We start from the raw sequence: 21,650 nt of genomic DNA on the forward strand, positions 1-21,650 counted from the left end.
TTATGGCTGAGTAATATTTCATTGTATATATGTGCCACATCTTCTTTATCCCTTCATCTGTCGATGGACAGTTAGGTTGCTTCCATGTCCTGGCTACTGTAAATAGAGCTGCAATGAATACTGTGGTATATGACTCTTTCTGAATTATGGTTTTCTCAGGGTATATGCCCAGTAGTGGGATTGCTGGGTTGTATGGTAGTTCTATTTTTAGTTTTTAAAGGAACCTCCATATTGTTCTCCATAGTGGCTGTATCAATTTACTTCCCACCAACAGTGCAAGAGTGTTCCCTTTTCTCCACACCCTCTCCAGCATTTACTGTTTGTAGATTTTTTGATGATGGCCATTCTGACTGGTGTGAGGTGATACCTCATTTGTAGTTTTGATTTGGATTTCTCTAATGATTAGTGATGTTGAGCATCCTTTCATGTGTTTGGTGGCAATCTGTATATCTTCTTTGGAGAAATGTCTATTTAGGTCTTCTGTCCATTTTTGGATTGGGTTGTTTGTTTTATTGATGTTGAGCTGCATGAGCTCCTTGTAAATTTTGGAGATAAATCCTTTGTCAGTTGCTTCGTTTACAAATATTTTCTCCCATTCTGAGGGTTGTCTTTCTGTCTTGTTTATGGTTTCCTTTGCTGTGCAAAAGCTTTGAAGTTTCATTAGGTCGCATTTGTTTATTTTTGTTTTTATTTCTGTTTCTCTAGGAGGTAGGTCAAAAAGGATCTTGCTGTGATTTATGTCATAGAGTGTTCTGCCTATTTTTTCCTCTAAGAGTTTTCTACTGTCTGGCCCTACATTTAGGTCTTTAATCCATTTTAAGTTTATTTTTGTGTATGGTGTTAGGGAGTGTTCTAATTTCATTCTTTTACATGTAGCGGTCCAGTTTTCCTAGCACCACTTATTGAAGAAGCTGTCTTTTCTCCATTGTATATTCTTGCCTCCTTTATCAAAAATAAGGTGACTGTATGTGCGTGGGTTTATCTCTGGGCTTTCTATCCTGTTCCATTCATCTATATTTCTGTTTTTGTGCCAGTACCATATTGTCTTGATTACTGTAGCTTTGTAGTATACTCTGAAGTCCGGGAGCCCAATTCCTCCAGCTCCATTTTTCTTTCTCAAGATTGCTTTGGCTATTTGGGGTCCTTTGTGTTTCCATACAAATTGTGAAATTTTTTGTTCTAGTTCTGTGAAAAATGCCAGTGGTAGTTTGATAGGGATTACATTGACTCTGTAGATTGCTTTGGGTAGTATAGTCATTTTCACATTATTGATTCTTCCATTCCAAGAACATGGTATATCTCTCCATCTGTTTGTATCATTTTTAATTTCTTTCATCAGTGTCTTATAGTTTTCTGCATACAGGTCTTTTGTCTCCCTAGGTAGGTTTATTCCTAGGTATTTTATTCTTTTTGTTGCAGTGGTAAATGGGAGTGTTTCCTTAATTTCTCTTTCAGATTTTTCATTACTAGTATATAGGAATGCAAGAGATTTCTGTGCATTAATTTTGTATCCTGCTACTTTACCAAATTCATTGATTAGCTCTAGTAGTTTTCTGGTAGCATCTTTAGGATTCTCTGTGTATAGTATCATGTCATCTGCAAACAGTGACAGCTTTACTTCTTCTTTTCCAATTTGGATTCCTTTTATTTCTCTTTCTTCTCTGATTGCTGTGGCTAAAACTTCCAAAACTATGTTGAATAATAGTGGTGATAGTGGCAACCTTGTCTTGTTCCTGATCTTAGTGGAAATGGTTTCAGTTTTTCACCCTTGAGAATGATGTTGGCTGTCGGTTTGTCATATATGGACTTTATTATGTTGAGGTAAGTTCCCTCTATGCCTACTTTCTGCAGGGTTTTTATCGTAAACGTGTGTTGAATTTTGCCAAAAGATGTTTCTGCATCTATTGAGATGATATCGTTTTTCTCCTTCAATTTGTTAATATGGTGTATCACATTGATTGATTTGCGTATATTGAAGAATCCTTGCATGCCTTGGATAAACCCCACTTGATCATGGTGTATGTTCCTTTTACTGTGCTGTTGGATTCTGTTTGCTAGTATTTTGTTGAGGATTTTTGCATCCATGTTCATCAGTGATATTGGCCTGTAGTTTTCTTTCTTTGTGACATCTTTGTCTGGTTTTGGTATCAGGGTGATGGTGTCCTCGTAGTACTAGTTTGGGAGTGTTCCTCCCTCTGCTATATTTTGGAAGAGTTTGAGAAGGAGAGGTGTTAGCTATTCTCTAAATGTTTGATAGAATTCGCCTGTGAAGCCATCTGGTCCTGGGGTTTTGTTTGTTGGAAGATTTTTAATCACAGTCTCAATTTCAGTGCTTGTGATTGGTCTGTTTATATTTTCTATTTCTTCCTGGTTCAGTCTCAGAAGGTTGTGCATTTCTAAGAATTTGTCCATTTCTTCCTGGTTGTCCATTTTATTGCCATATGGTTGTTTGTAGTAATCTCTCATGATCCTTTGTATTTCTGCAGTGTCAGTTTTTAATTCTCATTTTTCTTTTATAAATCTATTGATTTGAGTCTTCTCCCCTTTTTTCTTGATGAGGCTGGCTAATGGTTTATCAATTTTGTTTATCTTCTCAAAGAACCAGCTTTTAGTTTTATTGATCTTTGCTACTGTTTCCTTCATTTCTTTTTCATTTATTTCTGATCTGATCTTTTTGATTTCTTTCCTTCTGCTAACTTTCAGGTTTTTTTGTTCTTCTTTCTCTAATTGCTTTAGGTGTAAGGTTAGGTTGTTTGTTTGAGATTTTTCTTGTTTCTTGAGGTAGGATTGTATTGCTATAAACTTCCCTTTAGAACTGCTTTTGCTGCATTCCCTAGGTTTTGGGTCGTTGTGTTTTAATTGTCATTTGTTTCTAGTATTTATTGATTTCCCCTGTGATCTCTTGGTTATTTAGTAGTGTATTGTTTAGCCTCCATGTGTTTGTATTTTTACAGATTTTTTCCTGTAATTGATATCTAGTCTTATAGCGTTGTGGTCAGAAAAGATACTTGATACAATTTCAATTTTCTTAAATTTACCAAGGCTTGATTTGTGACCCAAGATATGATCTATCCTGGAGAATGTTCCATGAGCACTTAAGAAACAAGTGTATTCTGTTGTTCTTGGACAGAATGTCCTGTAAATATCAATTAAGTCCATCTTGTTTAATGTATCATTTAAAGCTTGTGTTTCCTTATTTATTTTCATTTTGGATGATCTGTCCATTGATGAAAGTGGGGTGTTAAAGTCCCCTACTATGACTGTGTTACTGGTAATTTCCCCTTTTATTGCTGTTAGCATTTGCCTTATGTATTGAGGTGCTCCTATGTTGGGTGCATAAATATTTACAATTGTTATATCTTCTTCTTGGATTAATCCCATGATCACAATGTAGTGTCCTTCTTTGTCTCTTGTAATAGTCTTTATTTTAAAGTCTATTTTGTATGATATGAGAATTGCTACTCCAGCTTTCTTTTGATTTCCATTTGCATGGAATAAGTTTTTCCATCCCCTCACTTTCAGTCTGTATGTGTCCCTAGGTGTGAAGTGGGTCTCTTGTAGACAGCATATAAATGGGTCTTGTTTTTGTATCCATTCAGCCAGCCTGTGTCTTTTGATTGGAGCATTTAATTCATTTACATTTAAGGTAGTTATTGATATGTATGTTCCTATTATCATTTTCTTAATTGTTTTGGGTTTGTTATTTTGGTCTTCTCCTTCTCTTGTGTTTCTTGCCTGGAGAAGTTCCTTTGGTATTTGTTGTAAAGCTGGTTTGGTGGTGCTGAATTCTCTTAGCTTTTGCTTGTCTGTAAAGGTTTTAATTTCTGCATCGATTCTGAATGAGATTCTTGCTGGGTAGAGTAATCTTGGTTGTAATTTTTTCCCTTTCATCACTTTAAATATGTCCTGCCGCTCCCTTCTGGCTTGCAGAGTTTCTGCTGAAAGATCAGTTGTTAACCTTATGGGGATTCCCTTGTATGTTACTTGTTGTTTTTTCCTTGCTGCTTTTAATATTTTTTCTTGGTATTTAATTTTTGATAGTTTGATTAATATGTGTCTTGGCATGTTTCCCCTTGGATTTATCCTGTATGGGACTCTCTGGGCTTCCTGGACTTGATTGAATATTTACCTTCCCATATTAGGGAAGTTTTCAACTGTAATCTCTTCAAATATTTTCTCAGTCCCTTTCTTTTTCTCTTCTTCTTCTGGGACCCCTATAATTTGCATGTTGGTGCATTTAATGTTGTCCCAGAGGTCTCTGAGACTGTCCTCAATTCTTTTCATTCTTTTTTCTTTATTCTGCTCTGTGGTAGTTATTTCCACTATTTTATCTTCCAGGTCACTTATCCGTTCTTCTGCCTCAGTTATTCTGCTATTGATCCCTTCTAGAGAATTTTTAATCTCATTTATTGTGTTGTTCATCGTTGTTTGTTGACTCTTTAGTTCTTCTAGGTCCTTGTTAAACGTTTCTTATATTTTCTCCATTCTATTTCCAAGATTTTGGATCATCTTTACTATCATTACTCTGAATTCTTTTTCAGGTAGACTGCCTGTTTCCTCTTCATTTGTTTGGTCTGGTGGGTTTTTGCCTTGCTCCTTCATCTGCTGTGTGTTTCTCTGTTTTCTCATTTTGCTTAACTTACTGTGTTTGGAGTCTCCTTTCTGTAGGCTGCAGGTTCATATTTCCCGTTGTTTTTGGTGTCTGCCCACAGTGGCTAAGTTTGTTTCAGTGGGTTGTGTAGGCTTCATGTTGGAGGGGACTGGTGCCTGTGTTCTGGTGGATGAGGCTGGATCTTGTCTTTCTTGTGGGCAGGACCACGTCCTTTGGTGTGTTTTGGGGTGTCTGTGACCTTATTATGACTTTAGGCAGCCTCTCTGCTAATGGGTGGGCTTGTGTTCCTGTCTTGCTAGTTGTTTGCCTTGGGGTGTCCAGCACTGTAGCTTGCTGGTCGTTGAGTGGAGCTGGGTCTGAGCGTTGAGATGGAGATCTCTGGGAGAGCTTTTGCTGTTTGATGTTACGTGGAGCTGGGAGGTCTCTGGTTGACAAATGTCCTGAACTCAGCTCTCCCACCTCAGAGGCACAGGCCTGACACCCGGCCGGAGCACCAAGATCCTGTCAGCCAGACGGCTCAGAAGAAAAGGGAGGAAAAAGAAAGAAAGAAAGAAAAAAAAAAGTTTTTAAAATAAAAAAATTTTTTAAGTATTTAAAAAATTGAAAAGTAATAAAAAAATAAAGAAGAGAGCAACCAAACCAAAAAACAAATCCACCAACGATAACAAATGCTAAAAAAATACTAAAAAAAGACAAACCCCCCCCACCAAAAAAAAACAGACAGACAGAACCCGAGGACAAATGGTAAAAGCAAAGCTATACAGACAGAATCACACAAAGAAGCATACACATACACACTCACAAAAAGAGAAAAAGGAAAAAAATATATATATAAAAAAGGAAGAGAGCAACCAAATCAATAAACAAATCTACCAATGATAATAAACTCTAAATACTAAACTACGATAAACATAAAACCAGAAACAAATTAGATGCAGAAAGCAAACCCCAAGTCTACACTTGCTCCCAAAGTCCACCGCCTCAATTTGGGGATGATTCGTTGTCTATTCAGGTATTCCACAGATGCAGCGTATATCAAGTTGATTGTGGAGATTTAATCCACTGCTCCTGAGGCTGCTGGGAGAGATTTCCCTTTCTCTTCTTTGTTCTCACAGCTCCTTGGGTTCAGCTTTGGATGTTGCCCTGCCTCTGCGTTTAGGTCACCTGAGGTCATCTATTCTTCACTCAGACAGGACAGAGTTAAAGTAGCAGCTGATTAGGGAGGTCTGGCTTGCTCAGGCCAGGGGAAGAGAGGGGTACAGAATGCGGGGCGAGCCTGCGGCGGCAGAGGCCAGCATGACGTTGCAACAGCCTGAGGCGCGCTGTGTGTTCTCCCGGGGAAGTTGTCCCTGGATCATGGGACCCTGGCAGTGGCGGGCTGTACAGTCTCCCGAGATGGGAGGTGTGGATAGTGCTCTGTGCTTGCACATAGGCTTCTTGGTGGCTGCAGCAGCAGACTTAGCGCTTCATGCCCGTCTCTGGTGTCTGCGCTGAGAGACGTGGCTCACGCCTGTCTCTGGAGCTCATTTATGTGGTGCTCTGAATCCCTTCTCCTCGCGCACCCCTAAACAATGGTCTCTTGCCTCTTAGGCAGTTCCAGACTTTTTCCTGGACTCTCTCTGGGCTAGTTGTGGCGCACTAGCCCCCTTCAGGCTGTGTTCACACAGGTAACCCCAGTCCTCTCCCTGGGATCTGAACTCTGAAGCCAAAGCCTCAGCTCCCAGCCCTGACCCACCCCGGCAGGTGAGCCGACAGGCTTCTCAGGCTGGTGAGTGCTGGTCAGCACCGATCCTCTGTGCGGGAATCTCTCTGCTTTGCCCTCTGCACCCCTGTTGCTGTGCTCTCCTCCGTGGCTCCAAAGCTTCCCCGACCCTGCCCACCCGCCATCTCCACCAGTGAAGGGGCTTCCTAGTGTGTGGAAACTTTTCCTCCTTCACAGCTCCCTCCCAGATATGCAGGTCCTGTCCCTATTCTTTTGCCTCTTTTTTTTCTTTTTCCTTTTGCCCTACCCAGGTACGTGGGGAGTTTCCTGCTTTTGGGGAAGTCTGTCTTTTGCCAGCGTTCAGTAGGTGTTTTGTAGGAGTTGTTCCACATGTAGATGTATTTCTGATGTATTTGTGGAGAGGAACGTGATCTCCACGTCTTACTCCTCTGCCATCTTGAAGGTCTCCTTGTATTATTTTTGCTAATACCCTTTTGAAACTAAAAAGCAACTATATGAATCCTGTGAATTAATTTATAAGTAGAGTTGTTGAACAGTTTTGGAAATATATGCATCTTATAAATCAAAGCCTATTTAGCAAGTAGGTTAATTTTTTTAACATCTTTATTGGAGTATGATTGCTTTACATTGTTGTGTTTGTTTCTGTTGTATAACAAAGTGAATCAGCTATATGTATACATATATCCCCATATCCCCTCCCTCTTTCCTCTCCCTCCCACCCTCCCTATCCCACCCCTCTAGGTGGTCACAAAGCACTGAGCTGATCTCCCTGTGCTATGTGGCTGCTTCCCACTAGCTATCTATTTTACATTTGGTAGTGTATATATGTCCATGCCACTCTCTCACTTCGTCCTGGCTTACCCTTCCCCCTCCCCCTGTCCTCAGGTCCATTCTCTACGTCTGTGTCTTTATTCCTGTCCTGCCCCTAGGTTCTTCAGAACCATATTTTTTTTTAGATTCCATATATATGTGTTAGCATACAATATTTGTTTTTCTCTTTCTGGCTTCACTGTGTATGACAGACTCTAGGTCCATCCCCCTCACTACAAATAACTCAATTTCGTTTCTTTTTATGGCTGAGTAATATTCCATTGTACATATGTGCCAGGTCTTTATCTATTCATCTGTCGATGGACGCTTAGGTTGCTTCCATGTCCTGGCTATTGTAAATAGTGCTGCAATGAACATTGTGTTACATGACAAGCACGTTAATATTGTATTAGATAAATTGTTGTTTTATGGCAGGTATTAATGCATTCACAGTGTTTCAGTTCAACTGTGAATTGTTGTTTTTATTTTTTTTATTTTTATTTTTTGGACCTCAGTTTCAATGAGGAGACGGTAGAGTGTTCTCCCTCATTTTGTTCAGATTTTCCAAGGAATGCATACAAGGGAGTCATCATCGATCCGAGCACATGCTGGGACGCTGCAGAACCCGACAGGGCAGGCTGCGTGGCTCCGCGGAGGAGCCATTGACCCTCGAGTACTCCAACAGCCTGGGGAATCCACAGCCCCCAGGCCACTCAGCAAGAGGAACGGTCAATCCATGCTTGCAGCCACTGGGCCCATCTGCGGAAACCCTAATATCCAGTGGCACATCTTGGGGTGCTTGAAGGCCTACCGTCCTGAGGTATCCACAGCCACGCTCGGCACCCTGGGCCTACCTCACTTCTTCCAGGTCTCCCTACCACCTCCAGTCCTCAGACCACACGAAGGTCTTCTTGTCTTTGCCGACAGCCAGCCTTGCCCAGCAAGTGCACCTGAGAAGTAGACAGAAATCACACAGGCTTCAGAATTGGACCTGGGTCCTCAGAGAACACGATTTATGCAAACATTTACCTGGGCGTGAGCCCTGCACCTGCTTCCCGAGTACCTCTATCACTTAGGAGAACTGTATGCATGTCTGACAGCACAACTGTAGGAAGGTAGGCACGTAGGTGGGCCCACGTGTGAGAGGGTGTATGTGTGTGCGCGTGCGTGCGTCTGTGATTGCGCGTGAGGACGTGCTTGCGGGTTTCTTTGTGTGCCTCTGTATCTGCGTCTTGGTCTCTGTGTGTCCCTTTGCTCCTCTGCAGAGCCTCGAACAGTAAAAGCCACACCTTATACACAGAGCCCTGGCCTCACACCCTCCCACTGAATGGAGAAAGACCCCAGCCGCCTTCAAGAGGCTGCATGCAAACTTTGACCCCGATGGGCTGTTGAAATAGGCCACGGGCTCCCACTCTCCAGCAGCCCCGCCTTCTGACCAAAGCACATAGACTTGAGGGACTGGCCTCCTGGCCGTGGGTATGACATCTATGTGGACCTGGAGACCCTGCCAGCTACTAGCACATCTGATGTGCACTTGGGGCCACTCCCAGCGCTTCCAGGAACAAGGGGGCCTCCCATGAGCAGGCTGACACCGCCCTGCAGCTGGCTACAGGCAAGATGCAGCCTGTCTTCCTCTCAGGGGGCCAAAGGAATTCAGTCCAGGTGCCACTTCAGGCCAACTAGGCCAGATCACCTTCCGGGTACCCGTAGGGACGCCGACCACAGGAAGCAGTGGTCTTCAGCAACCATGACCCAGGGTCAAACCCCACGGCGGAAACTAGGCCACCTTCCCGGCCACGTTTCGGCCAGCTTCCCAGCCGGCGGGATTTGCGGCCCTGACCCCTGAGGAAATGCTCAAACACTCAAATGCTCGACAGCCTTGTCCCATGTGCCCTCCTCCTGCTCGCAGGGCAACTCAACCCAACTGAAAGCCACAGATGCCATGCAAACACGCGGACACTGAGCACCAGGGAAGACAGCAAGCATGTCCGCTTTGATGACGGCGACCCCACCCCATGCATCCTGGCAGCTCTCCTCCAACAGAGGACACTACTGAGGACCTCACAGAGATCCAAGGCACTGTCCACGAGGACCACAGAAAGACTTCAAATGGAAGACCTCTGCCACGCAAGGGGACCTGGAACCCTGAAAGGGAGCAAGTGGCTGTCCACGGCAGCTGTGAATTGTTGTTTTTACATGACACAGTATTGTTTTTCAAACCTAGCTCAGTTTCTATCCATAGCTTCCCTGAACTGTACAAAGACTTCATTCAGTGACCTGTGGAGAACACAAATATTTATTTTTGTCCCAATGAATTGAGACTGCTTGTACACTTTTGGAGAAATATGTGAATTTATAAAGATTTTGTATATACTTGTTTAGAAAATTGATTACATCCTTTGATGTACAGAAGTTTTTAAGTTAGATATAGTCTCATTTGCCTATTTTTGTTTGTATTGCTTGTGCTTTGGTGTCATTTCCAAGAAATCATTGCCAAATCCAGTATCATGAAGCTTTTCCCCTATGTTTTCTTCTTGGAGTTTTATGGTTTTGGGCCTTAAAATTAAGTCTTTAATCCATTTTTAGCTGATTTTTGTATATGGTGTTAGGTAAGCATCCAACTTAATTCTTTGACATGTGGCTAACCAGTTTTCCCAACACTATTTGTTGAAGAAACGGTCCTTTCCCACATTGAGTGGTCCTGGCACCTTTGTCCTGTAAGCCTTTTAATGACTTCATAATATTTCATGTAATGGATATGTTATACTCTCATTGTTTGTTTTGTTTCCAGATTTTTGCTACAGTGTTTACTGTGGTAAACATTCTTGTGCATATGTCATTATGTACTGGTGCTTTTATTGCTATGGGAGTTAGGTGTGGGGTTGCTGAATCAAGGGAATATATACTTTTATTTTTTGATAAATTTTGCAAGATTAAAATGTTACAATATTACTTTTCCAAAAGGCAGTAACACTTTACATTTCTATCACCAGTGTTTGAGAGCAGCAGATTCTTCTTTTATCCTAGGACCATTGGTATTAGGAAAGCCTCTCCCAGGGGAGGGATCACATATATGACTAAGAAAAATAAATATGTTTCTCTATATTGTTATATATGTTAGTGCTTAACATTTAAATGCATAAAGAGTCCCCTATTCTCTCTCATTTTCCATAACCTCAAGAAGCCTACTGAGTAAGGGGAAAGAGGATTGATCTGGGTTGCAATTAGAGTTCTGTGATTAACTGGCACTTAACCTATAAAGGTGGAATCACTTGATATGGAAAAACCATGGACTTGGGTGACAAACCTGGCTTCAAAGCCTTGTGACAAGTCAGCTTCCCAGCCTTTTGCTGTATGAGCCTGGGCAAATGACATCCTTTCAGAACTTTAGTCTCTTCACTTATAAAGGATGTTCGCACATTTGCTGTTGACACTTTAAAAATGTACTGTTGAGGTTTACAAAGAAAAAAATGTGCAGTTGATATTACTCAAATGCTGGCTTAGTCCATTTGGGCTGCTATAGCAAAATGCCACACACTGAGTAGCTTATACATGACAGGAATTTATTTCTCACACTTCTGGGGGCTGGAAGTCTGAGATCAGTGTGGTTGGATGAGGGCCCTCTTCCAGGTCTCAGACTTCTTGTTGTGTCCTCTTATGACAGAATGTGCTAGGGAGCTCTCTGGAGCCTTTTTATAAGGCTCTAGCCCTGTTCATGAGGACTGCACCCTCATGACTGAAGCACCTCCCAAAGGCCCTACCTACCAATACCATAACCTCTGGAGGTTAGGATTTCAACAAGAAGTTTGGGAAGAAACAAACATTCAGACCATTCAAGTACCATAATCTATTATTAAAATTGTTATCAAAATAGACTATTAAAGGCAAAACCATGGAGACAGTAAAAAATTCAGTGATTGCCAGGGGTTGAAGGGGGAGAGATGAATAGTCAGAGCACAGAGGATGTTTAGGGCAGTGGAAATACTGTAGGATGCCATAATGGTGGGTTCATGCCATCGTAAATTTGCCCAAACCCATAGAATATATAACATCAAGAGGCAATTGTAATGTAAACTATAGATTTTGGTGATAATGATATATCAGTGTAGGTTCATCAGTTGCGAGGAATGTTCTGCTCTGGTGGGGATGTTGATAATGGGGGAGGCTATGCATGTGGAGGGGGCAGGGTATATAAAAATCTCTGTACCTTCCCCTCAGATTTGCTATGAACCTCAAACTTCTCTAAAAGGTATTATTTTAAAAAATTGTTTATGATCACCATAGTAAGTCTGGTTAACATCCACCACCATACAGAGTTACAAATTTTTTTCTTGTGATGAGAACTTTCAAGATTTACTCTGTTAGCAACTTTCAAATATGTAACATGATTTTATTAACTACAGTCACCATGCTGTACATTACATCCCCATGACTTATTTTATAACGGGAATTTTTTACCTTTTGAGCCCCTTCACCCATTTCTCCCACCCCCCACTCCCTGTTCCTCTGTATCTATGAACTGGGTTTTTTTTTTCCTATTTTAAAGATTCCACGTATAAGTGAAATCATATAGTATTTGTCTTTCTCTGTCTGACTTATTTCACTTAGCATAATGCCCTCAAGGTCCATCCATGTTGTCGCAAATGGCAGGATTTCCTTCTTTTTGATGCTTGAATAACATTCCATTGTGTGTGTGTGTACACACGCACACGCACATATTATGTGTGTGTGTGTGTGTATATATCACATTTTCTTTATTCATCCATTGGTGGACACTGAGGTTGTTTCCATATTTTAGCTATTGTAAGTAATGCTGCAGTGAACCTGGGTTACATATATCTTTTCGATTAGTGTTTTTGTTTTCCTTGGGTAAAGCCCCTGAAGTAGAATTGCTGGATCACATGATAGTTATATTTTTAATTTTTTGAGGAGCATCTATACTGTTTTCCATAGTGGCTGTACTGATTTACATTCCCACCAATAGTGCACAAGGGTTCCCTTTTCTCTACATCCTCACCAGTGCTTCTCAGTACCTTTTCATGTACCTGTTGGCCAGCTGTTTATCTTCTTTGTAAAAGTGTTTATTCAGATCCTCTGCCCATTTGTTAATTGGATTGTGTGGGTTTTTTTTTGCCATTGAATTGTATGTGTTCTTTATATATTTTGGATATTAACCCCTTATCAGATATATGATTTGCAAATAATTTCTCCCATTCTGTAGGTTGCCTTTTCATTTTGTTGGTAGTTTTCTTTGCTATGTAGAAGCTTTTTAGTTTGATGTAGTTCCACTTGCTTATTTTCGCTTTTGTTGGCTTTGCTTTTGGTGTCAAATCCAAAGAATCATCACCAAGACCAATGTCAAGGAGCTTACTGACTATGTTTTCCTCTAGTTTTATGGTTTCAGGTCTTATGTTCAAGTCTTTAACCCATTTTGCATTAATTTTTTTGTGTATGGTGTAAGATAGTGGTCCAGTTTCTTTCTTTTGCAAATGTCTGTCCAGTTTCCCCAGGACCATTTATTGAAGAGGCTGTCCTTTCCCCATTGTGTATATCTATCTATCTATATACATTTTTAAAATTGAAGTATAGTTGACTTACAATATTATATTAGTTTCAGGTGTACAATGTACTGATTCAATATTTTTATAGATTACACACCATATAAAGGTATTGACTATGTTCCCTGTGCAGCATATTACATCCCTGTGACTTATTCATTTTATAACCCATTGTATATTCTTATCTCCTTTATCATAAATAAGTTGACCATATATGTGTAGGTTTATTTGTGGGATCTCTATTCTGTTCCGTTGATCTATGTGTCTGTTTGTATGACAATACCATACTGTTTTGATTGTTATAGCTTTGTAATGTAGTTTGAAACCAGGGAACGTGATCCCATCAGCTTTGTTCTTTCTCAAGATTCTTTTGGCTATTTGGAGTCTTTGGTGTTTCCATACAAATTTTAGGATTGTGTATTCTATTTCTGTGAAAAATGCCATTGGAATTTTGATAGAGATTGTATTGAATCTGTACATTGCTTTGGGCAGTGTGGACATTTTAACAATACTAATTCTTCTAATCCGTGAGCATAGTATATCTCTCTCTTTATTTGTGTCTTCTTCAATTTCTTTCATCAATGTCTTATAGCTTTTATTCTACAGGTTTGTCACCTCCTTGGTTAAATTTATTCCTAGGTATCTTTTTCTTTTTGATGCAACTGTAAATGGGATTATTTTCTTAACTTCTCTTTCTGATAGTTTGTTATTAGTGTATACAAAAGCAACAGATTTTTGTATATTCATTTTGTATCCTGCAACTTTAAACTGAATTCCTTTATTCTAAAAGTTATTTGATGGAGTCTTTAGGGTTTTCTCTCTGTATAATATCATGTCATCTGCAAATAGTGACAGTTTTACTTCTTCTTCTCCTATTTGGATGCCTTTTATCTCTTTTCCTTGCTTAATTACTCTTGCTAGGATTTCCAATACTATGTTGAATAAAAGTGGTGAGAATGGGCATCCTTGTCTTGTTCCTGATCTTAGAAGAAAAGCTTTCAGCTTTTCACCATTGAGTATGATGTTAGCTATGGACTTGTTGTATGTGGCCTTTATTATGTTGAGGTATGTACCCTCTATATCTGCTTTGTTGAGAGTTTTTAATCACCAACGGATGCCAAATTTTGTCAAATGCTTTTCTGCATCTATTGAGATGACCATATGATTATTTTGAATGATATTTTTATTCAGCAGGTTCTTATTAGTTATCTATTTTATACATATTAGCGTATATATGTCAATCCCAATCTCCCAGTTCATCCCACCAGCACCACCCAACACCCCGCTTTCCCCTCTTGGTGTCCATACATTTGTTCTCTACATCTGTGTCAACCATATGATTTTTATCCTTCATTTTGTTAATGTGTATCACACTGATTGACTTCTGGATATTGAATCATCCTTGCATCCCTTGAATAAATCCCGCTTGACCATAGTGTATGATTGTTTAAATGTATTGTTAAATTTGGTTTGCTAATATCTTGTTGAGGATTTTTGCATCTATGTTCATCAGGGATATTAGTCTGTTATTTTCTTTTCTTGTGGCATCCTTGTCTGATTTTGGTATCAGGGTAGTGTTTGCCTTGTAAAATGAGTTTGGAATTGTTCCTTCCTATTTTTTGGAAGCGTTTGAGAAGGACTGGTATTAATTCTTCTTTAAATGTTTGATAGAATTCACCAGTGAAGTGCTTGTTTGGTCCTGGACTTTTGTTTGTTGGGAGAAACAAAGTCTTAATTTTTAAAAAATAGTCTATTCCTGGGAAAGTTATAAAACATCAAAAAGAAATAAGGAAAGTAAATGCAGTGGCATTGCACATTAAGTTTTATGTTTATTAAGAACTCTTATAGGGTAATTGTTCAAATAGCTTTTCTAAAGTTTATACCTATACTGTTTGTTATATTTTCTCAATTCTGATTTACTACTATATTTGTACATATATTTCTCAGTCATTAGTTAGTCATAAAGAGGTTCTCTTTTAATAACAGCTTTATTGAGATACAATTTACATACCATATAATTCATCTATTTAAAGTGTATAATTCAGTGGATTTTACTATATTCACATGTAGCCATCACCACAGTTGATTTTAGAACATTTTCATATCCCCCCCAAAGCACTCCCTCTCTAGGCAATCAAAAATCTGCTTTCTGTTTCTATAGATTTGCCTATTCTGGATATTTCATGTAAATGGAATCATATAATATGTGGTCTTTTGTGACAGGCTTCTTTTATTAGCATAATGTTTTCAAGGTTCATCTGAGTTCTAGCATGCATCAGTAATTCACTCATTTTATGTCCAAATAATATTCCATTAGATATACTATGTTTTATCCATTTATCGTTTGCTGGGCATTTGCGTTGTTTCTACTTTTTGGCTATTATGAATAATGCTGCTATGAACATTCATATACAAGTTTTTGTATGGATGTCAGTTTTCATGTCTCGTGAGTATATACCTAGGAGTGGAATTGCTAGGTCTTTGGTCACCCTTTAGCTCTTTAGGAACTGCCAGACTGTTTTCCAAAGCAACAATACCATTTTACATCCCCACTAGCAGTGTATGAGTGTCCCAATTTCTCCATATGTTTACCAGCACTCGTTATTATCTGTGTTATTTATTATAGGCATCTTAGTGCGTATGATGTGGTATCTCATGGTTTTGATTTGTATCTTCCTGATGGCTAAAGGTTTTGAACATCTTTTCATGTACTTGTTGGCCTTTCTTCTTTTAGATAACTTACCTATTTTTAAATTGGGTTGATTAGGTTGTTGGGTCTTTTATTATACAAGTCCCTTGTCAGATGTATGATTTACAAAAACTTTCTCCTGGTTCCCTCTTTTTTTTAAATTTTATTTCCTTAATTTTTTTATACAGCAGGTTCTTATTAGTTATCCATTTTATACATATTAGTTTATATATGTCAATCCCAATCTCCCAATTCATCATACCACCACCCACCCCCACCACTTTCCACCATTGGTATCTATACGTTTGTTCACTACATCTGTGTCTCAATTTCTGCCCTGCAAACCGGTTCATCTGTACCATTTTTCTACGTTCCACATACATGTGTTAATATACAATATTTGTTTTTCTCTTTCTGACTTACTTCACTCTGCATGACAGTCTCTAGATCCATCCACGGCTCTACAAATGACTCAATTTCGTTCCTTTTTATGGCTGAATAATATTCCATTGTATATATGTACCACATCTTCTTTAATCGTTCATCTGTCGATGGGCGTTTAGGTTGCTTCCATGTCCTGGCTGTTGTAAATAGTGCTGCAATGAACATTGGGGTGCATGTGTCTTTTTGAATTATGATTTTCTCAGGGTATATGCCCAGTAGTGGGATTGCTGGATCATATGGTAATTCTATTTTTAGTTTTTTAAGGAACCTCCATACTGTTCTCCATAGTGGCTGTACCAATTTACATTCCCACCAACAGTGCAAGAGGGTTCCCTTTTCTCCACACCCTCTCCAGCATTTGTTGTTTGTAGATGTTCTGATGATGCCCATTCTAACTGGTGTGAGATAATGCCTCATTGTAGTTTTGATTTGCATTTCTCTAATAATTAGTGATGTTGAGCAGCTTTTCATGTGCTTCTTGGCCATCTGTACGGCTAAGACGTCTCTTTGGAGAAATGTCTATTTAGGTCTTCTGCCCATTTTTGGATTGGTTGTTTGTTTTTTTAATATGGAGCTGCATGAGCTGTTTATATATTTTGGAGATTAATCCTTTGTCCATTGATTCGTTTGCAAAAGTTTTCTCCCATTCTGAGGGTTGTCTTTTTGTATTGCTTGTAGTTCCTTTTGCTGAGCAAAAGCTTTTAAGTTTCATTAGGTCCCACTTGATTATTTTTGTTTTTATTTCCATTACTCTAGGAGGTGGATCAAAAAGATCTTGCTGTCATTTAAGTCAAAGAGTGTTCTTCTTATGTTTTCCTCTAAGAATTTTATAGTGTCCGGTCTTACATTTAGGTCTTTAATCCATTTTGAGTTTATTTTTGTGTATGGTGTTAGGGAGTGTTCTAATTTCATTCTTTTACATGTACCTGTCCAGTTTTCCAAGCACCACTTATTGAAGAGGCTGTCTTTTCTCCATTGTATATCCTGCCTCCTTTGTCAAAGATTAGTTGACCATAGGTGCATGGGTTTATCTCTGGGCTTTCTATCCTGTTGTATTGATCTATATTTCTGTTCTTGTGCCAGTACCATATTGTCTTGATTACTGTAGCTTTGTTGTATAGTCTGAAGTCAGGGAGTCTGATTCCTCCAGCTCTGTTTTTTTTTTCCCTCAAGACCACTTTGGCTATTCGGGGTGTTTTGTGTCTCCATACAAATTTTAAGATTTTTTGTTCTAGTTCTGTAAAAACTGCCATTGGTAATTTGATAGGGATTGGATTGAATCTGTAGATTGCTTTGGGTAGTATAGTCATTTTCACATTATTGATTCTTCCAACCCAAGAACATGGTATGTCTGTCCATCTGTTTATATCATCTTTAATTTCTTTCATCAGTGTCTTATACTTTTCTGCATACAGGTCTTTTGTCTCCCTAGGTAGGTTTATTCCTAGGCATTTTATTCTTTTTGTTGCAGTGGTAAATGGGAGTGTTTCCTTAATTTCTCTTTCAGATTTTTCATCATTAGTGTACAGGAATGCAAGAGGATTTCTGTGCATTAATTTTGTATCCTGCAACTTTACCAAATTCATTGATTAGCTCTAGTAGTTTTCTGGTAGCATCTTTAGGATTCTCTGTGTATTGTATCATGTCATCTGCAAACAGTGACAGTTTTACTTCTTCTTTTCCAATTTGTATTCCTTTTATTTCTTTTTCTTCTCTGATTGCCATGGCTAGGACTTCCAAAACTATGTTGATTAATAGTGGTGAGAGTGGACATCCTTGTCTTGTTCCTGATCTTAGAGGAAATGCTTTCAGTTTTTCACCATTGAGAATGATGTTTGCTGTGGGTTTGTCGTACATGGCCTTTATTATGTTGAGGTAGGTTCCCCCTATGCACACTTTCTGGAGAGTTTTTATCATAAATGGTTGTTGAATTTTGTCAGAAGTTTTTTCTGCATCTATTGAGATGATCATATGGTTTTTATTCTTCAATTTGTTAATATGGTGTATCACATTGATTGATTTGCGCATACTGAAGAATCCTTGCATCCCTGGGATAAATCCCACTTGATCATGGTGTATGATCCTTTTAATGTGTTGTTGGATTCTGTTTGCCAGTATTTTGTTGAGGATTTTTGCATCTATATTCATCAGTGATATTGGTCTGTAATTTTCTTTCTTGGTAGTATCTTTGGTTTCGCTATCAGGGTGATGGTGGCCTCAGAGAATGAGTTTGGGAGTGTTCCTTCATCTGCATTTTTTTGGAAGAGTTTGAGAAGGATAGGTGTTAGCTCTTCTCTAAATGTTTGGTAGAATTCCCCTGTGAAGCCATCTGGTCCTGGACTTTTGTTTGTTGGAAGATTTTTAATCACAGTTTCAATTTCATTACTTGTGATTGGTCTGTTCATAGTTTCTGTTTCTTCCTGGTTCAGTGTTGGAAGGTTATACCTTTCTAGGAATTTGTCCATTTCTTCCAGGTTGTCCATTTTATTGGCATAGAGTTGCTTGTAGTAGTCTCTTAGGATGCTTTGTATTTCTGCAGTTTCTGTTGTAACTTCTCCTTTTTCATTTCTAATTTTATTGATTTGAGTCCTCTCCCTCCTTTTCTTGAGGAGTCTGGCTAAAGGTTTATCAATTTTGTTTATCTTCTCAGAGAACCAGCTTTTAGTTTTATTGATCTTTGCTATTGTTTTCTTTGTTTCTATTTCATTTATTTCTGCTCTGATCTTTATGGTTTCTTTCCTTCTACTAATTTTGTGTTTTGTTTGTTCTTCTTTCTCTAGTTCCTTTAGGTGTAAGGTTAGATGGTTTATTTGAGATGTTTGTTGTTTCTTGAGGTAGGATTGTACTGCTATAAATTTCCCTCTTAGAACTGCTTTTGCTGCATCCCATAGGTTTTGGATCATTGTGTTTTCATTGTCATTTGTCTCTAGGTTTTTTTTAATTTCCTCTTTGATTTCTTCAGTGATCTCTTGGTTACTTAGTAACGTATTGTTTAGCCTCCATGTGTTTGTGTTTTTTATGGGTTTTTCCCTGTAACTGATTTCTAATCTCATAGCATTGTGGTCAGAAAAGTTGCTTGATATGATTTCAATTTTCTTAAATTCACTAAGCCTTGATTTGTGACCCATGATATGATCTATCCTGGAGAATGTTCCATGTGCACTTGAGAAGAAGGTGTAATCTGCTGTTTTTGGATGAAATGTCCTATAAATAGCAATTAAATCTATCTGGTCTATTGTGTCATTTAAAGCTTGTGTTTCCTTATTAATTTTCTGTTTGGATGATCTGTCCATTGGTGTAAGTGAGGTGTTAAAGTCCCCCACTATTATTGTGTTACTGTCGATTTCCTCTTTTATAACTGTTAGCAGTTGCCTTATATATTGAGGTGCTCCTATGTTGGGTGCATATATATTTATAATTGCTATATCTTCTTCTTGGAGTGATCCCTTGATCATTTAGTGTCTTTCCTTGTCTCTTGTAACATTCTTTATTTTAAAGTCTATTTTATCTGATATGAGTATTGCTACTCCAGCTTTCTTTTGATTTCCATTTGCATGGAATATCTTTTTTCATCCCTTTATTTTCAGTCTGTATGTGTCCATAGGTCTGAAGTGGGTCTCTTGTAGACAGCATATAGATGGGTGTTGTTTTTGTATCCGTTCAGCAAACCTGTGTCTTTTGGTTGGAGCATTTAATCCATCACGTTTAAGATAATTATCGATATGTATGTTCCTATTACAATTTTCTTAATTGTTTTGGGTTTGTTTTTGTAGGTCCTTTTCTTCTCTTTTGTTTCCCACTTAGAGAAGTTCCTTTAGCATTTGTTGTAGAGCTTTGGTGGTGTTGAATTCTCTTAGTTTTTGGTGGTGCTGCATTCTCTTAGCTTTTGCTTGTCTGTAAAGCTTTTGATTTCTCCAAGAAACCTGAATGAGATCCTTGCCAGGTAGAGTAATCTTGGTTGTAGGTTCTTCCCTTTCATCACTTTATGTATATCATGCCACTCCCTTCTGGCTTGTAGAGTTTCTGCTGAGAAATCAGCTGTTAACCTTATGGGAGTTCCCTTGCATGTTATTTGTCATTTTTCCCTTGCTGCTTTCAGTAGTTTTTCTTTGTGTTTAATTTTTGTCAATTTGATTACTATTTGTCTCGGTGTGTTTCTCCTTGGGTTTATCCTGTATGGGACTTTCTGCACTTCCTGGACTTGAGTGGCTATTTCCTTCCCCGTGTTAGGGAAATTTTCGACTATAACCTCTTCAAATATTTTCTTGGGTCCTTTCTCTTTCTCTTCTCCTTCTGGGACCCCTATAATGCGAATGTTTTTGCATTTAATGTTGTCCCAGAGGTCTCTTAGTCTGTCCTCATTTCTTTTCATTCTTTTTTCTTTATTCTGTTCCGTACCAGTGAATTCCACAATTGTGTCTTCCATTTCACTTATCCATTCTTCTGCCTCAGTTTTTCTGCTATTGATCCCTTCTAGTGTATTTTTCATTTCAGTTATTGTATTGTTCATCTCCATTTGTTCTTTAATTCTTCTAAGTCTTTGTTGAACATTTCTTGCATCTTGTCAATCTTTGCCTCCATTCTATTTCCAAGGTCCTGGATCATCTTCACTATCATTATTCTGAATTCTTTTTCTGGAAGGTTGCCTATCTCCACTTCATGTAGTTGTTTTTCTGGGGTTTTGTCTTGTTCCTTCATCTGGTACGTAGCTCTCTGCCTTTTCATCTTGTCTATCTTTCTGTGAATGTGGTTTTTGTTCCACAGGCTGCAGGATTGTAATTCTTCTTGCTTCTGCTCTCTGCCCTCTGGTGGATGAGGCTATCTAAGAGGCTTGTGCAAGTTTTCTGATGGGAGGGACTGGTGGTGGGTAGAGCTGGCTGTTGCTGTGGGCAGAGCTCAGTAAAACTTTAATCTGCTTGTCTGCTGATGGGTGGGGCTGGGTTCCCTGCTTGTTGCTTGTTTGGCCTGAGGCGACCCAACACTGGAGCCTATGCAGGCTCTTTGGTGGGGCTAATGGCAGACCCTGGGAGGGCTCACGCCAAGGAGTATTTACCAGAACTTCTGCTGCCAGTGTCCTTGTCCTCACGGTGAGCCACAGCCACCCCCCGCCTCTGCGGGATACCCTCTAACACCAGCAGGTGGGTCTGGTTCAGTCTCCTATGGGGTCACTGCTCCTTCCCCTCGGTCCTGATGTGCACACTACTTTGTGTGTGCCCTCCAAGAGTGGAGTCTCTGTTTCCCCCAGTCCTGTTGAAGTCCTGCAATCAATTCCTGCTAGCCTTCAAAGTTTGATTCTCTAGGAATTCCTCCTCCCATTGCTGGACCTCCAGGTTGGGAAGCCTGACATGGGGCTCAGAACCTTCACTCCAGTGGGTGGACTTCTGTGGTGTAAGTGTTCTCTATTTTGTGGGTCACCCACCCAGCAGTTATGGGATTTGATTTTATTGTGATTGCGCCCCTCCTACCATCTCATTGTGGCTTCTCCTTTGTCTTTGGATGTGGGGTATCTTTTTTGGTGAGTTCCAGTGTCTTCCTGTTCATGATTGTTCAGCAGTTAGTTGTGATTCTGGTCCTCTTGCAGGAGGGAGTGAGAGCACGTCCTTCTACTCCGCCATCTTGAACCAATCTCCCCTCATTTCCTCTTTAAGCAGTGAGGGAAGAAAAACTACTCTTAAGTAACTACTGTGATCAATACTAAGTATTATACTTTAGGAATGCCAAACTAAAGAAATGATTCCTACGTTCCAGGATATTGGTTTCTTTGGTGACCCAAGTCTTATGTGACATAATTGAAAAATAATGCAGAACAGTATG

The 21,650-nt window shown here is 39.3% G+C and overlaps 1 protein-coding gene and 1 non-coding gene across 2 annotated transcripts in view; one reads left to right on the plus strand and one right to left on the minus strand.

The window, feature by feature from the left end:
* CHRNA5 (cholinergic receptor nicotinic alpha 5 subunit) overlaps nucleotides 1-21,650 on the plus strand; it is a 52,040-nt gene that overhangs the window by 15,469 nt on the left and 14,921 nt on the right. The gene's annotated exons all lie outside the window — the stretch shown is intronic.
* On the minus strand, nucleotides 7,652-7,744 carry LOC132489500 (small nucleolar RNA SNORD116). Its single transcript, XR_009531910.1, has one exon. It is a non-coding gene; the product is annotated as a small nucleolar RNA SNORD116 (small nucleolar RNA).

Source organism: Mesoplodon densirostris, chromosome 4 (genome assembly GCF_025265405.1).
Source record: "Mesoplodon densirostris isolate mMesDen1 chromosome 4, mMesDen1 primary haplotype, whole genome shotgun sequence".
In the NCBI taxonomy this organism is placed as follows: Eukaryota; Metazoa; Chordata; class Mammalia; order Artiodactyla; family Ziphiidae; genus Mesoplodon; species Mesoplodon densirostris.